Here is a 13,294-nt window from a genome sequence, read left to right on the forward strand (position 1 = left end):
GTTGTATATATTCAATGAAAAAGCTGCTTATCAGTTAATGATTATCATTCATCTAGAGTATGAAGTTATCAAGTTATATAAGGGTTTGATATGGTTATATTAACCTAGTCTATTATTTATGTATATACATACAGTATGTTAATTATCACCATTGTAAATTTGTTTTTGTAGAACAAATGGAAGGGAATATAGAAAATTGACTATTGAAATTCGATCAGTCGCATTGCGTTTTTCGATATGTGAGTCCCGATCAATAATTAAATGAATGAATATTATAATATACTTAGCTCACAATGCGCTATATCACTTTATGTAATCATTATTCTCTAAACACTCAGTCCTATTGTTATTATAACCATAACTACGCAACATACCACCATACAGAACAAAACCATACCGACGTGCTTTTGTATATTAAAGCTAAGCGTTGACCCGGAGTACTCTATAGAGTCCTACTCCATGAATACCGTAAATAAGTTCGATTCTGACATTGTGCAAATGTTTAAATAGTTTAGTCGTAATAATTATCAAATGAGTTATTGACGATTTATGGTTATAACATTATATTAGACTTCGGTTGCAAATCGGGTTTTTACATTTAAAAGGAACCTCTAAAAGTAGCTATTCCTTAATCACCAGTTTGCTAATTGGCTGACTATAGAGTAGGCCTATAACAGTTTTGAAGACTCTTGTAGTTCTACATGAACAATGATTAACTTAAGATTACTATGCTAAAATACTACCAAACATATATTCTTTAACCACAGACAAAATATTGCCTACCGCAGCAATAAAGATCAATTCAACTTAAAATATGCCTATAACCGGCCAGTAATAGTATCCTTTCAGTAGCAAGTCAAAGTCAAATTGACCTATGTATAGAGTATCATTTGTCTAGTTTGGCTAAGTTTTAGTAAACATCAATATATTTGTTCACGGACCAGCGTGGGAATATGGTACAGTGTACAACTAAAGCTTCGTGATCAAAACGAACGTTACAGAAGACTAGTTACTATTGGCCTGTCATTATATTTCACGATCTACTTGTAGCAAATTGTTGCAAGGGTATCCTTGCGAGGTAAAGAAAATAGATACATACAACTACAAGTTAACAATAAATATCCTAGTGTTCGTTCCAATACACTATATAAGTCGCTTTCAAAATCAAGCCAAAAAAAAAAAAAAAAAAATCTGTAGTCAAATATAGTTAGTTGATGAGGGGAGGTGGGAACACGAAATACGGTGATGTATCGCTAGGTCAATCAGATTCATATGTGAATATAACAACGTATAAAGTCCTAGTACCACAGTGAGACGCAATAAAATAGTACGGTAAGTCTTGAAATGAGTTGTCAACCTTTTGTGTCTATATTCAATGTGCGACCTCAATAAAACGTTATGAAAACAGTATTATGCCCCCAACTATTATGGATAGTAGTCAGTTAGATCACGGTAAGGACAACAACAATATTAATAATAACTAGACAAACTATGTCTGTTGCACAACAAATATGCCTATGGCTTTTCCTCATTGCCATCCATATGAGTAGTTCTGTTAAATTTAAAAAAAAACAACAAACAAATACAAAAAATCATTAAAAAAGTATAAAGTAAGAAACAAACGAAAGCAAAAATGAAATCATGCTAAAGTACATTATGAATATGACATTAACATAAAAACCAGTGAGACTCGATCTATGAGAACAGCTTAGCTCAGTCGGTTAATCTGGTGGTATAGCCACTGTGTGCGCGCTGAACCGTGGAGATCTTAGGCGAAGAGATTATGGCCAAAAAGTCCTCTAAAAATCGTCGAGGTGGCAATGGAAGTACTACCGGCTAATTTTGATATTTTCTGGAAATATAGGTCTTGAGAAGTTCAGAACTCAAAATTACCCAAAATCCCATTTGGGGGAACACCTCCAAATTACGCATTCAAAATGGCCGCCATTTTTCTGCTTTAAATTATAGTTTTAGCTAAATTATATAAAAAATAACATTACTTGAATAATAATTATCAACAATTGGTAAAACTTACTCAAAATATTTGTTAATCATCGAAAATGAATCTTGCATACTACAATTTCAATCACCATAGCAACCGTTGCTATGCAAATTGAAATTTCCAATTTTATTCATGAAATTTAAGTATACAGGAAGATTAAAGTTTATTAACATCTTTATTTTCATAGGTTTTATGAATATGTTTAACATCTGAATTATCTATCATTATCATAGAATAGGATTATGTAAAAAAAATCCTGAAACGTTGATATAATAGCATAGCAACACTCTTTTTATCGTCCATAGCAACGAAGCAAAATCAGCAGAATTGCTTGACATTTGTCATTGACCAAGCAAAAATCATGAGACACAATATATTTACATAATAGACATCTTCTTATTGAACAAAGTTAACACATTGACGTATAAAATACAAGGTCATCACCATAGCAACTGTAGGCCTAAAGTTTAGTAATAAATTAGTAAAGGATTTATGAAAAAAATGTTTATTAAATATCCTAAGATGTACACAATTTAGTATGAAAGCAAGGTCATCACCATAGCAACTGTTCCTAATTAAACTATCCTATTTTTTTTGTAAATTATCAAAATGAAAACCTGAAATTTATTGATATAATTAAAGGTTTTGCGAGAGAAGTTAAGTAAATATTATTTCTGTAAGATAACATAATTTAAAGATAACATATTAATGTGAATACAATATGGATTGTTATCGCCATAGCAACGAATAAAAATCACTGAATTGCTGTTTATTTGGCTTTACTTTTTTTTTTTAAATAACACAGTCTTTGTTAAAAAAAAAGTTGTACATAATGGTGTTAAACCATGATGAGTTGTGTGGAAATGCGACAGATATAGAATCAACCAAATAGCTGGAAAGCAACTGATGCATCCACATGAAATAGGGGCATTTGTGTATCATGCTTGTATTACTTCTCGTGACATGTCCTGCCAAACATTTCAGCAGTTGGAAAATCTCATTTCCTGCTATCTAGAAATTAAAATTTTCCTGGGGGTAAGTCGGACCACTTTCTTGTTGGGGTTCATTGATTCATGAAATCGTTTTCAGTAGGCGAAAACCTTGAATTTTAAAGAACTTTAAAGTCATTAAAAAACACCTCAGAATTCGGGAAAGCTCATTTCGCCCATTCAGGAATCAACATTTTCCCGGGGGAGGACCCCCGAGCCCTTTCTTTTTGAGATTCATGAATACGTATGCAATTACTCAATTTTTGTATATGTAAACACACATAAGGCCTATTTGCTGTAATAAGAATGAGAAAAATTTATCCGGACCGTAAAGAGGAGAAAACCTTGAATTTTGAACAACTTAAAAGTCATTAAAAGACTTCAGAAGTCGGGAATGCTCAACATTCAACATTTTCAATCAACATTTTCCTGCGGATAATTCGAATCCCCCTTTCTCTTTGGAATTCATTGAGTCATGGAATCGTTTTCAAGAGGGGAAAAACTTGAATTTTGAAGAACTTAAGTCATAAAAATACACCCCAGAAGTCGCAAAAGCTCATTTACCGCAATCTAGGAATCAAAATTCTCTGGGGAGAACCCCTGAACCCCCATTCTCTTTGGGGTTTATCGATTCATGGGAAAAAGAACACGTATGCAACTACTCATTGTTTATGTAGGCCTATGTATACACACACATAACAGGCCTATTTACTGTACATAATAATAATGAGAAAGTTTACCTGACCATTTTCAAGAGTTGGAAAACCTTGAATTTTGAAGGATTTTAAAGTCCGCAAGTCATTAATAGACACATAGCTCAAAATAGGGAAAGCTCATTTCCCACCATCTAGGAATCAAAATTTTCCTGGACCCCCTGTCCCAGTTTTCATTCCCATCGCTGCCTCTGCTATACAAGTTATAGTAGCGCACCGTCTTTCGGATGAGACGTTTAAGTCGTTAGTCCCGTGTGCATTGATGGTCCATGTGCACGTTAAAGAACGCAGTACACTCTTCGGAAAAGAGTAGGGGATTGTCTCCCGGTGCACTGCCCAATCATCACCAGAAGGACCCCACTGGAAATAAGTCTTCTTCTAGACATTCGTGGGCTATCATCCTTGGTGTTTACACCGAATAAATCCAATCCAATGACTGTAATTGATATTCCAAGGGTAATGTTGAGAGTTCGTACCAGTACGGTTAAGAAACTTACCCCGCTGAGGACAGCGCATTTTTAGATTGTCTTCGAGGGCGAAAATTGTTCATGCATTTCACGATTAACATAGATGTCAGAGGCGGATCCAGAGATGTCCAAAAAGGAGGGGGGCGAAATTTGGGCCGATCGAGACAACAATGTCCTAGGGCGTCCGGGGGCATGCCCCCTCGAAATTTTTGTGTTCTAGAGGTCCAAAAATAACATTTGAGGCGTTGTGGGCTATCATTTTTTTCTTTTTCTTTCTTTTTTTTTTTCCTTTCTTTTTTTTACCATTTTTTACCTCCCAAAAGGGGGCCGGGGCCGGGCCGCCCCTGGATGTAGCTAGTTTGAAACGCTATAGAAAACGCATATTTCGTTAACCTTTTAAATTCAAATTATGTAGAATTCAGGCCCGTAGCCAGGGGGGGGGGGGGTTTTTGGTTCGGGCGAACCCCACTTTTCTAGCGAACTCTCCTGTTTTCTAGCGAACCCCCTCGAATTTTTGAATGAGTCCCACTCGGACGGAATGTCTGTTTTTAACTTACCCAGCATTAAATCAAAATTTAGCACCTAATTCATTATTTCGTCACCCGTTTTTAAATTGTAGCAAGCGATACAAGCCTACATTCATAGAATATCTCAGCTTCAGAAGTTCGGAGATTTAAATTGAACGCAACTCCGGCAAACCATGACTTTACGATAGCTCACATAAGGGTGGCAAACATCGATAAAAGCTTTCACTGGCCTTTGGCTGAATGTTTGTAAGAAATGTACCAACCAGTAACAAAACCGGTCTCCGTCTACCTAGAGTAAATGGCGCCACCAAACGAAGGTAAAGTTTTGCGACTTAATCCACCAAATGCAGCTAAAGTTTTGCGACTTAATGATTCTTGATTGTGTGGTTAGTAAATTCCATAGCCATACTGTCCATAGACCACACTAAACTATGTGCTGGTGGAGCATTTTTTGGAAATTGACTCCTTTTTTTCCATCCCAAACAAAATATTATTAATAAATCAACATGGTCCAAGTCACAAAATGAGGAAGTTTGTTTTCAACAGCAGTCACACACAACAGAACGGAGTGCGTCAAAATCTAAAAAATACGTACTGGCATATTGTAATACACATTCCCTTGTTGTACAGTATGACATGTTTCATTAACTTAACATACACTGAGGATCGCCAACAAATTGGGTGGGTACAGTATTCAAAATTTTACGATATGGTGAACTATTTAGATTAAAATGATGAAAGTGATTATATAAGAATTAGATGAGTCACTGTCAATAAAACAATTCGCGGAAGAGGAGTATTCAAAATATCGGTACTATTAATATGGGACTAATCAGATGACTGACGCCGTTCTCCATCGACAATTGATTTTATGTGCATTATTTATCTACAATTCTTATCTACAGTTAATACACTAAAGAATATTTACACTCACAATTTAAAAAAAAGTTTACACTCACAATTTTTAAAAAAAGTTACCAACAACGACATCTAAATAGCTGTGGGAAAAACAAATTATCAGCCTGCTGCTCTCTGAATAGTGATCGTAACTGAACAATAATGATGCAGCAACACGCTTGATCAACTTGTAAAAAATTCAGAGCCTTCTGTTGTTTGCCCATAAAAAAAAAATTTTGGAATGTTATACAGTACGATTTCAAAACATTGTCATCGTAGGGCCTAATGAAACAGCTATAATATTGAAAACAAACAACTTGAAACAAAATCGGTGTACGGATTCAAATAAATATTTACAATAGATTTTAATGGTCAACTTGTTATCAAATTTTACGACCAATTTTTACATACGTTAATTTGTGAGTGACGGTGTGTGATAGACATGCAAAACAAACATTAGCGGTCTATAGCTGTATAATATCGATTTTACCGATTCATTTATATGCTTGGTCATCTTGTAATCATTTAGAATTCAACAGTTTTTAGTAATATGGTTCGTAGGCCTATCTCTACACTTCTAGACGTAGTATCAAATTTTAGTTGCCATAGATCCGGTTTCATACATACTCGCTTAAGTAAATTTCAAAGGAAACTGTTTTCCCCATTTTTTCTTATTGTTAAATACTCCTAAGATCGATTATGCCTTTTTATATAATATTGTAGGCAGGCCTAATGTGTGTGAAGTACTGACTTTGTTAATATCGAATGGGTGAAATTGCGCACAAACTTCAAATTCTTGTCCTAACATACAATGCCAGAGGAAAGGATATCACGTTTTAGTCACCAAAAAGGATTTTCCACGGACGCACAGAGTAGGCCTTCTAATAGTATGGCCCAAAGCGAACGAGTTTCTGGTCTCGAAAACCCAGACACTTCGTTAAGGCCTATACAGTACAAAATACTGTACAGTTTATAATTCATTGAAAAAGCTTTAAAATGAAGGACTTTTAAATGAAGAATATTTTGAGAATCTTGGGTTTTTAAAAGCAATTTAGAGACAGAATTGTACCCCGACGACATCAAACTAATGTAGGCCTAGGATTAAGTACAGTAGGACGTGCTACTAGGCCTAGGCTTTTGTTGTAAAAGTTGAAGTGCATGTACTAGGATGCTACATAGGCCTATATTTTTAAAAAATACATTTTGTTAATTATTATTGGTTGGCCTGGGACCTAGGCAGGCAGGCATTGCCGTCGAAAGTCCTGGGATTCGACGATGACGTCAGTGCACATGTTTACAAACGCCATTGATTGGAATGAAAATAGACGCGCTGAATTTCGTTTGTTTTATGAAAGATAGTATTTATCGCACATTTATCTATATAAAAACAAGATTAATATTGTAGAAATTGTATTTCTAAAGATTCAAATATAATTCATATTTCATTTGGTAGACAATAAATATTCAGTAGGATAAAAAACGATTATTAATTCTGAAATGTGCATCAAATATCAGCTATTATTAATGTATTAGATTAAAGTCTTAAAATAATAATTTCGAATTAGGCCTAGTAAACAAATAATTGTAATTAAAGTTTAGGTTCTCATGATGTCAGATGACGTATTCAATATGATGCTATATTTTGGGCTCTGACTTAATTTAACGATGGCCCAGTCAGTTGTAGTAGTGACAATATTTGTGCTTTTTTAGCCATGTAGTAAAAATAATAATAATAATAATAATTTTGGCTTATATAGCGCATTATGCTAAAACCTCAATGCGCTTAACAGTAAAAATAAAATTCGGGGAAAAAAATTAAGAAAAATACAAGTTAAAAAGGTGAGTTTTTAAAGCTTGAAATGACCTGGCTACGGGCCTGGAATTACATCATGTTTTATTAAGCACATCTTTGATATACTGTAAGGTCTTTGCTTGAACTTGGTTAAAATTCCTGAAAGTTTCATTCAGATCTGTCGATCTGTGTTATCTAGTCTAGGACGTTTTCCTTTGAATGATCCTCATATCCACACCCTACTCCAGGTCGTCACCAAAATTTTATCATTTCTTTATTGACAACGCCAAACTGTTTTGGAAAGTTTTATTTCGATCCATATTGATAAATATTTTGAGAAATTTAGGTGGGACGTTAGCACTTTAAATGACCCCCAAATTCACACCCGAATCTGGGTCGTCATCGAAATTTAATAATTCCTTCCTTTTAACTTGGTTAACTCTTACAGAATGTTTCATTCATATCAGTTTAAAATATTAGTGTGTTGCGTTTCCAGTTAAATTTCATTAAATGGTCCTCACATATACACTCCATGTGGTCTGGGTCTGGACCAAGCATGGAAAGTGACCAAAGTGTCGGGCAGAAAATCCCTGTGAAAAAGACAGAAAAAACCTATATGGAAGAAAAAAAATAATACTAGGACAAAAAGCAATGGCTTTTCCTGCTACTGCTAAATGTCTGAATAATCACAAACGTATTATAAAGTGCTGTATTTTGTGGGTGTCAAGCATTGAACACTTTTGTTATTCCAGAATGTTTCCTAATAGGCCTAGACACTTATTAATTTTATACAGTTGATTGACTGCCCATCCATCTGCAAATCTAATTTGAATATATGGTGCATCAGATAATTCTCTCCACTGGAGGACAAATACCCGTTCAATACAAACATTTTTCTTGTTACCCGCTTGACTGACTAAGCGTAATGACATACCAATTTTCATTTGAGAGCTGTGATGCACAATAATAGATTAAACAGTGCAATAACAGTACTGTATATAGGCCTAGTGTGTTAATATTATCAGGGAACAGTTAAATTACATATTATAAATCGATTTTGAACAAAAATGGGCACAATGATTCGAATACAAGGCTGTAAAAATAGAAAACTAATATTTTGAGACTTTAAAATAACATCAACAACGTTGCAAAAAGCGCCGCCTTAAATAAATAACTAAGATTATTGAGAATTACCAGTTAACAATATTAATTGATAAGAACGTTATAATAACGTTACATTTTGATGATAAAAACGTTACCGGTATTTTGTAGAACCATATAGGGCCTATACTTTCTTATAACTTAATTTCACAACGTCACAACTTTTGAACGTTCTTACAACGTTGTGTGAACGTTATGCTGTGACATACCTAACCACAACATATTAATAATAATAATAATAATAATAATAATAATAATAATAATAATAATAATAAAGATTTATAAAGCGCACATCTCCACCAATGGTGCTCAAGGCGCATAGTCAATCAAACCACAAGATCCATATAATTCCCAGAAGAATTTCAAGCAAAATCCGTATACCAAATCTCCCATCGAGGCAATGTTGCTCCCCATATAATTATGCGCAGATACTCAAAGGCAGTATGTTGAGCATCAGCACCTTCCACCCCAGGATAAGCGGAGGATATCTTGCGGCTTAGATCAAAGGAGCTATGGACACTTTTTGAAGTGGAGAAAGGGTTGCAGGGTGTTGTGAGTCTGGTCATTACGATATCTTCCTTTTTATTCTTGTCTTTATTTTTCTCTTCTCTTTTTCTTTTCCTTTTTCCTTTGCTTTTCTTTTCCCCTTCTTTCTCTTTCCCTCCCTCTCCCCTCTTTCTTTTTTCTTATTACCCAGCCCTATACGACGGCTTGGTCAGCCCGGTAAAAACCGTCGGTGGGGTATGTATTATACTATTTTATCTGAAATTAATCAGTGGACCTTTTTAGGTGAAAGACTCATAAAAACACACACACACAAAATAATGCTTACATGAGTTACTTTAAAATTTAAGTAGGCCTATAAAAAGTTTATAATAGGCCTACTACAAAATGGTTAACGGCGAACCGTGTGATGTTTCAAAATGAATGGCATTTTGTACAAACGAATTCCTACGAATTCCCTGGCCCCAAGTGGTTTGCACGGGCTGCACTGCCCGTACTTACCTAAACCCAGATCTATCATCCTATTTAAACACTGTATATAGTGAGCGGATGGGTCGTAGTTCATTATTGCTTATTCAAAACAAATTGTCGATTATAAATCAGATCATAACTTAATATACACACGGTAAGTTTAAGCAGTGTATCGAAACAGTAACAAGTAGCCTACAATTAAATAAGTAGCTTGTTATCAGTAAACTGAACTGGAATCAGCAAACCTAAAATGTTGTAAATCAAGGAAATCAAAGGCTGATTTTTTAAGGAGATTTTGACGAGACCAATGTCATGCACGCACACACACACACACAACACACACACACACATAAACTCACTCACACCCCCACACGTATACGATATACACATAATAGCCTATATATAAGATACTCGCCATGACAGAGCGAGAGGTTGCAGACTCGATTCCCTCCAGAAACACTTTTTTTTGCAGTAAAAGGACATTTTCATTGATGATGCTTGGTACGATTATTACAACATGTTCCTATTTGAGCACTGTTATTATTATCTATTATGTATTTGTTTGTATATATATTTGTATATATATATATATATAATATAGATCATCAAAGCCTAGATATATATATACAGTATATATACACTACAGTTTTGAGACATGACAATGTTATGAACAATAGTAAATTCGAGATTGCCAGTATGCTAAAATACTACCAAACGGCCAATAGCCTAGGTCTATAGTTATTTTACCGGATAAGACAATATGCAACAATTGAAACTGAAAAATAATATAATCAGAAAAAAAAGGTCAAAGTCAAATAAGCCTAGAGCATTATACATATTTCAAGGCTAAAATTTAGTAAACATTAATGTATTTTTTTTCCTGTTCCAGGGAGTTGTTCACTGACCAATGTGGAAATACAATATTACTATTATTACAAGCGTGTCGTTGTCAAAACAACATTTACGGAGGACTAGAATACTATATTGACCTAAGCTATGTTTTCTATGATCAACAGCGTAAGCAAGCTATTGTTATACGACGTCGTCTCCTTGCAAGATGAAAAAAAAACCAATTAAATATAACTAAAACTTACAAATAAGTCTCCTAATGTTCGTCCCAATACACTAGAACCTGGACGTTTTCCAAAACAAGCCATAGAAAAAAAATCCTTAATCAAGTAGAGTGGAGAGGAGGCGGGAACAAGACATGATGTATCGTTAGGCCTATAACCAATCAGGAGTCATGTGATAAATGTGTTTTGTCCCGGTGTATTCGACGAATAAACGTGACGTTTTGTCCTGCAGTCCTACAGCATCACAGACGTATCAAAATAGTAACTATTGAAACGAGTAATCAAACCTTTTGTGTGCTCTAATCAATGTGATGTAGGCTCTCAATAAACTTATACTTTTAATGGAAACAGCTAATACTTTTCCTTCAACTATTATGGATACACTTTTTTTATAAGAACCAGTAAAATTTTGCCCAGGCTCAGTGTTCTTATTTTTTGGCCGATTCAGGCTCAAAATGTTCTTATCTTGTTCTTATTTTACACCATTTTCAAAAATATTAATGTACAGCAGCATACTGTACTGGAATGTAGGTAGGAATGGCTCGGAAAAAATATTAGCCCTGATAAAAAGGCCCCGGAAAAAAATTGGCCCCAGAAAAATGGCCCCAAAAGACAGTACACCTGCTGATTATAGAGAGTATTACATAGTCACGCCTATTGCACAAGGTACAGATATAATGTTTTGGTTTTTCTATTTAAAAAAAATAAAAACCTCCATTAACATTTTACCTCAGCCTCAATTTGTTCTTAATTTTTAAGCAATTTGAGCCTTATTGTTCTTGTGTGAAAAAAATGTATTATCAATTAGAGCATTGTAAGGACAACAAAAATATTTATAATAATAATGATAATAATAATAATAATAATAATAATAATTTTGCTTATTCGAGCATTTACGGTATCCATGTGAAATTTAGCTCCTGTTGTCTCTGACTGTGGTTTTAAGAAAGTATAAAGCAATTTATTTATAATGTATTGTAATTTTATTATTATGATTAAGTTACGATAATGTAAGGGCATAATATTAAAAATACCAATGATGCAAGAGTTGCAAATAATACAAATTAATTGAAGCTAAAAAATTGAATAAATTCAACCTGAATTATTGATGCAGCATTACAGAATGTATGTAGTCGTAAAGAATAAGAATGCCAAAATGAATTGGTTTAAGTATAGTGTCATCTTCCGTGATATTAGTTGCAGCAGCAACATGGCAGACGCTACGCGTCTTAAACTGCGGTGGTCGACCCGTTTCCTATCATTTACATTATGTCTACCCCTCATGTTATACTCCTACTTTTGGAGTTCTCAGGGAGTCGGTTTTTCCCACCAGTACCATAGGGCTTAGCTCGACACAGCAACACAGGAGCGCAGAAAAATAAACTGCAACGTGTAGTGTTTCTTTGTTATTTTTAAATTAAATCGTAGACATAAGGATAATGTCTGTTTTTTCTTCTTATTTTTTCGTTTGTAAATTCTATTCTAAATTAAAAACAATCTATGCTACCATTTTTGCTGTGAACAACAGCGCTGACATTTAAGTTACCAACTTCACTTTCTGCCATGTTTACCGATACTCCTGTTTCAGACCTCACTGGTTGTGGTTCTATAAATAATAAAACGTAATTAAGAAGCAGAAGGAAATACTGTTGTTTTGTATAATAATTTATAATTATTGTAGTTAAACGTTATTGGTGAGCTGATATGATTTTAAAAACTCTAAAAGAAATAAGATGACACTTAATGAAAATTAACAGTACCGTAATAACTTTCTCCAACGTTCTTTTTTTTTTTTTTCTTTTTTTTTTTAACTAATCAAACTTTGTGTAGTACGGTAACTGGCGGGAACGTTGTATGTAACACTTACATACCTTCTTTGCCTGGTTTCTTACAATATGTCGTTTGGTCCTCCATCGCCGTAGTTCTATTCATATCACACAATTTGTCAGTCATGCTCCAGGTACTCAAATGACCTTAATTCAATTTGATAGACATCTTGTAAAGAGTCTACATGGAAACAAGGAATACAACAATCAACATTACAGTAAATTTCTATTGTTTCTTTTCAATGCTATTTACGTAGTAGCCAACGCTCATTGGAATATATATTGGCAAATATAATTTTATATATGCCCAACTAATAATAGTGTATTTGAATCGGTTAATCTCCAATATTCTATTATTTGTAGGCCTAAATTTTAGATATTTTAAACATTTTGATATATTTAGTTTTATTATTATTATTATTATTATTATTATTATAAAGTCACTGCAAATATTGCATACTGATAAGGTATTTAAAGAAGATTAGACATTTTACTTGTCTAAAAAGAAAATTCACGTTTATAAAACATCGTCAAAGATAAATAAATATATGAATTAAAATAAAAAAAATGAAATAATTATAAGAAAGTACAATACATACTCCAAGTATTGAAATACACGCCATCCCAACACGATGGCGTGTATTTCAATACTTGTATTATACTTTCTTATCTGAGATTAATCAGTGGACCTTTCGGTTTTTGAAATAATTATATATTGCTATATTGCATATAAAAGACAGGTTGCTTATTATATAATTATTTGATAATTATTACGACTAAACTTTTTAAACAATTGCACAATGTCAGAATCGAACTTATTTACGGTATTCATGGAGTAGGCCTCTATAGAGTACTCCTGGTCAACGCTTAGC

General features: G+C 33.9%; 1 protein-coding gene across 3 annotated transcripts in view; it reads right to left on the reverse strand.

The window, feature by feature from the left end:
• Positions 1-13,294, reverse strand: part of LOC117103207 (NLR family CARD domain-containing protein 4-like) — a 32,583-nt gene that overhangs the window by 14,972 nt on the left and 4,317 nt on the right. The window contains exons 2-3 of one of the 3 annotated variants that reach the window (XM_033243744.1): positions 12,468-12,603; positions 12,104-12,202 (exon numbers count right to left, since the gene is read on the reverse strand). The gene's annotated coding sequence lies outside the window, so the exon portion shown is untranslated. Of the gene's footprint in view, positions 1-10,617; positions 10,757-12,103; positions 12,203-12,467; positions 12,604-13,294 lie in introns of those variants that run through there. The other 2 variants (XM_033243746.1, XM_033243747.1) reach the window with 2 other exon arrangements.

This window comes from Anneissia japonica, unplaced genomic scaffold (genome assembly GCF_011630105.1).
Source record: "Anneissia japonica isolate Jap-2015-1 unplaced genomic scaffold, ASM1163010v1 scaffold2652_len1590060_cov184, whole genome shotgun sequence".
Classification (NCBI taxonomy): Eukaryota; Metazoa; Echinodermata; class Crinoidea; order Comatulida; family Comatulidae; genus Anneissia; species Anneissia japonica.